The following is a 5,707-nucleotide window of genomic DNA, read 5'->3' as shown; positions in this document are numbered from 1 at the left end:
ATCGTACAGTCCTCACTGGATGGAGCCCTCCGACAGTTCAGAATGCTGATGGATCCGCTGAGGTCAAACCAATGGAGACATGGACTGAAGATGAGATGTTGTCCTCTGATCTAAATAATAAAGCGCTGAATTCTATTGTAGAATATCTACATGAATCAGTCTTTACCTTGGTTACAGGGATAAAAGAGGCAAAACGTGTGTGGGAAATCCTTGAAACTAGATTTGAGGGTACCAGTGATGTCAAACAGTCAAAGCTTCAGATGGTTTTATCAGAGTTCGAAGCTCTCTGGATGAGTGAAGAAGAAAATATCTCTAACTTCCATAGTAGTGTTCAGAATTTGATGAACAGAGCATCATTACTTGGGGAACCATTTACAAATGAAAGAGTTGTCAAGAAGATCCTTCGCTCTCTGCCTAAACGATTCCGAATGAAAGTGACTTCAATTCAGGAAAACACAGGCTGGGAGAAGAAAAGTGTCGGAAGCTTATGGGTAATCTACATACTTATGAACTTCAAGTGTTGGCTGATGACGATCCTGCAGTCAGCAGAAAAGGCAAGTCAATGGCTTTTGTTGCTGAGGCTGTTAGAGAATCTGACACAGATGACATAGATGATGAAGCCCTAGCCTTGTTAACAAAAAATTTCAAGAAAATACTGAAAGGTTTCAATCGAAGAAGTCAAGGACAACCTAACAGGACTTAGTACAAATGTGGAAACTTCTCATATCAGAAATCGGAACCGTCATCCTTCACAAAGAACAGTCAGTCCCAGACTGTGCGAACAGGGCAATTCATAAATACACCTACTGACACAGTTAGAACTCTAAATCGGTCAATGTAGTGTCGGGAGTGTGAAGGGTTTGGACATATACAATCTGAATGTGCAACATATCTCAAAAGAAAGAAATCTATGTCTGTGTCTACCCTAAGTGATGATGAAGAGGAAGCAACAGATGACCCGTCTGATGAAAATGTTGGAAACTTTATAGCCTTCGTCACGACAACAGAGGATCACTCAAAAGAAGATGAAACTGATGGAGAATCCTACATATCATCAGATGATTTTGAAGAGAGACATGTTCAGCTAGAGATGGAATTTGCTAAACTGGTTGGCAGTTGGGAACAACTAGTGAAAATCAACAAGAATCTGAATGAAGATCTAAAACACAGAGATGAACTACTGAAGAAACTAAACACTGAGTTAGTCACAAAAGAAGATCTTATTGCTCAGATCAGATCTCGAGAGGGAAAGCTGATAAAAGAACTTGAGGATCTGAAGAAAACCATCAAGATGATGGATACCACATCTACCTTAGACAAAATTTTGGATTCTGGTCGAAACCTTAGTGATAAAAAGGGACTTGGATTTGAACGAGGACAGTCCTCAATGTCAGCTCCTGTTTTTATCAAAGAAGGTACATCTGGTGGTGGCTCAGTTATCTGTCATGAACGAGGTCAATCATCAAGATCAACTCAGTTCTATTAGAAAGGAAGCATGCCCACTCTGATTACTGAGGTTGAATCCAGCAGAGTCAAATTTCAGTCTCAGCACTCAAAGATTAAGACTAAGTTTGTTAAAGTTAAACAGTATGTACCCATCTGTCACTACTGTCTAACAAAAGGGTACACCAGACCTGAATGCTACTTCTTCTACAGAGATCAGAGGAAGGAGAAATATTAGAACAAGTCTATTACTCCTTTCACAAAGCAGGTTTGGGTCAGGAAATCAGAAGTAATCTGCTATCCCACAATTGTACTGACCGCCTCTATGACTGAGGCAAGATGGTACTTCGACAGTGGCTGCTCCAGACATATGACTGGAAATGCCAAGTGTCTCATGGCTGTTCAACCTAGCAGTGGATCAGTGACGTATGGGGATGGACAAAAGGGAAAGATAGTTGGTAAAGGTACCTTAAATGTGCCAGGACTGCCACATCTGGACGAAGTTCTCTTAGTGAGTGGCCTGAAAGCAAATCTTATTAGCATCAGTCAGCTATGTGACCAGAATTGGAATGTGTGCTTCAACCGAGACTACTGCAGAGTCCGTGATCAGGCAGATCAAGTGGTAATGGAAGGAACTCGCTCTTCTGACAATTGCTATGTTTTAACAAATGAAACTAGCTGTCTTATATCAAAAGCAGACGAATCAAAACTGTGGCATCGACGTTTGGGACACATAAATTTCAGAGATATGGACAAAGTGATCAAACTTGAAGCTGTTCGAGGAATAACAAAGCTTAAAATAGAACAAGAAGGAGTATGTGGTGCATGTGCTATTGGAAAAAAAATCAGGGCCCCTCACAAAGCAGTAAAGATGATTACTACTGAGAGATGTCTAGAACTGATTCATATAGACCTTATGGGACCAACTCAGATTGAAAGCATTGGAAGAAAGAAATACATCTTTGTATGTGTGGAAGATTTCTCACAGTTCAGTTGGGTATATTTTCTAAGAGAAAAGTCTGAGGTGTTTAGTGCTTTCAAAACTCTGTGCATAAGAGTACAAAAAGAAAAGGACGAGCCCATTGTAAAAATCCAAAGGTTGAGAAGTGATCATGGAAAAGAGTTTGAGAACACCTCATACTCAGAATTCTATTCAGAAAATGGGATAGCTCATGAGTTCTCCGCTCCACGAACAACACAACAGAATGGGCTTGTGTAAAGGAAGAATTGAACCTTGCAGGAAATGGCAAGATTAAGTTACATGCCTCACATCTGCCACAACGTTTCTGGGCAGAAGCAGTGCATACTGCCTGTCATATAGTCAATAGAGTCTATCTCAGACCAGGTAAGTCTCAGATGCCATATGAGATATGGAAAGGAAAGAAGCCAAACTTGAAGTATTTTCATGTGTTTGGAACCAAATGTTATGTTCTAATTGACCGGGAACAAAGAGGAAAGTTCGAGCCCAAGAGTGATGAGGGAGTATTTCTTGGATACTCACCAAACAGTCGAGCTTATAGGGTCTACAACAAAAGAATTCAATCAGTCATGGAATCAGTGAATGTAGTTATTGATGATAATCCAGAAGGATCAAATGAAGCATCTGTGACTGAACCGGTGACAGACACCCCTATCAGTGATCCGCCAAAAACATCTGACACAACCAAACTGTTTGACACACATGAATCGTCTGAAGAAGATGAAAGTAATTCAGAAATGGAAAAATTTCTTTATGATGGAGATGGAAAAAATAAGCCCACCAGAACTCAGAAAAACCATCCATCAGACAACATTATTGGTGATCCAACAGATGGAATGCACACTAGAAGCCGGATGAGAAACAATCTGATAGAAATAGCCGGTTTCGCCTGCTACACCTCAAAAATAGAGCCAAAAAATGTGAAGGAAGCCTTGCAGGATGACTTATGGGTTAAGGCAATGCAAGAGGAGCTACATCAGTTCGAACGAAATCATGTAAGGGATTTGGTTCCAAGACCTGACAGGGTTAACATAATCGGAACAAAGTGGATTTTCAAAAATAAAACTGATGAAGCAGGCAACATTGCAAGAAACAAAGCTCGCTTAGTGGCTCAAGGGTATACTTAGATAGAATGGACTATGATGAAACATTTGCACCTGTCGCTAGATTGGAGTGAATCAGAATCTTACTAGCAATAACATGCATACTAGGTTTCACACTGTTTCAGATGGAGTCAAGACAGCATTCTTGAATGGTTATTTGCATGAAGATATTTATGTGGCACAGCCTAAGGGATTTGAAGATCCAGTTCATCCAACTAATGTCTACAAACTTAGGAAAGCCCTCTATAGACTCAAACAGGCCCCAAGGGCATGGTATGAACGACTGACGCAGTATCTGTTACATCATGGTTATGATCGAGGGAGTGTAGACAAAACATTGTTTGTTAAAACCACTAGAAGTCATGTTACAATTGCTCAGATCTACGTAGACGATATTGTTTTTGGGTTTACTCTATAGAAGTATACTGATGATTTAGTGAAAGTCATGAAGGAAGAATTTGAAATGTCCATGGTTGATAAACTGACTTACTTCCTAGGGCTTTAAGTTAAACAAAGTTCTGAAGGATACTTTATCTCTCAAGAAAAGTATGCTAAGAATTTGGTCAAGAAGTTTGATCTGGAATCATGTAAGACACCTAGGACTCTTATTTCTAACTCTACAAAGCTGTCTAAAGATGATGCAGGTCCATCAGTAGATTCCACAGTCTATCGAAGTCTGATTGGTAGTCTGCTCTATCTAACTGCTAGTCGACCAGACATAATGTTCAGTGTCGGAATGTATGCAAGATATCAATATGCTCCCAAAGAGTCACACTTGATAGCTGCTAAACGGATTTTGAAATACATCAAGGGTACAATTCAATATGGAATATGGTATTCCAAGGACAGTGAACTGAGTCTGATTGCATACTGTGATGCTGATTGGGCAGGAAACATTGACGACAGAAAAAGTACATCTGGTGGATGCTTCTTTGTTGGGAAGAATTTAGTCTCATGGCTAAGTAAGAAACAGAATTCAATTTCTCTGAGTACAGCTGAGGCAGAATACATAGCAGCTGGAGGATGTTGCACTCAACTTGTATGGATGAAGCAAATGCTGTTGGATTATGGTCTCTCTCAAAAATCTATGACACTTTACTGTGACAATGTCAGTGCAATAAACATTTCAAAGAATCATGTTCAACACTCCAGGACCAAACATATTGATATAAGTGTAACACCCCGTGTTACGACCCCTAAGATCAATTAAAGCATTTAATCAATTACCCAAAAGAAAGAATTAAATCACAATAATTAATTAGGAAAGGCCCACCATAGTCCACAGGCCCTTATCCCTAAACCCAATCCTTAGTCCCAAAAGAAATGGAATTAGCAAGCCTATAATATTAGTTCCTAACTAGGACTCCTAAATATATAAATAGGGGACTTAAGAGGCACCTAGAAACCCCCCACCAGAATAACGCCCCACCACCCCAAAGAGCTCCAAGAATCCCCTTAGAAGAATCAAGAAAGCAAGAAAGCTTAAAGAAAGACCCTTCATAGCCAAGGAATTAATTAAGGCTAAGAGGTAACCCATGTCTCAACAAAACCTATTTTCATAGTTATGATTCCCCCTTAGGATCCCCCATATTATTGTATGTTGATGATTCGTTATATTGATAATTGGTGTTATGATTCCATTGATGTTCTTGATGATCTTGACGATGATGGGTTCTTGATAATTATGGCGTTCTTGATGATTAAAATGACGTTCTTGATAATTACATGGTGATCTTGATGTTCTGAATGATTATATGAGGTTCTTGATAGTTATGCGATATTCCTACCGAATCTTGATTTGGGAAGATGAATTGAGTTCTTGTTGATTAAAAATAATTAGAACCCTAGGTTATATCGTGGAATTCGTATGGTATTATTCTTGGTATATTGGGTGGGATTTCGCATGATTGGGTGTTTATTATGTTTAGAAAAGCATGATAGGTTATGTGCCGTTTGTTTCTTGATTTTGATCCGTTAATTGTCTACGTGTGTTATCAATTGCGTTTGAAAGTGTCTAAGCATGGTTCCGGGTTCCACGAAGGTTCCCAGGGCGTTTTGTGATGAAAAGAGTCAGTGGGGGGTAGGTGGGGGTAGGGGACCTGCCACCTACCCGCGGCCTATATGGGCATCACCGGCAGCGGGCAGCCGGCGGGCGGGCAGCTGCCCGCCGGGCACCCGCTGC

Source organism: Ipomoea nil, unplaced genomic scaffold (assembly GCF_001879475.1).
Source record: "Ipomoea nil cultivar Tokyo-kokei standard unplaced genomic scaffold, Asagao_1.1 scaffold0436, whole genome shotgun sequence".
Classification (NCBI taxonomy): Eukaryota; Viridiplantae; Streptophyta; class Magnoliopsida; order Solanales; family Convolvulaceae; genus Ipomoea; species Ipomoea nil.
This window is presented reverse-complemented; position numbering follows the sequence as displayed.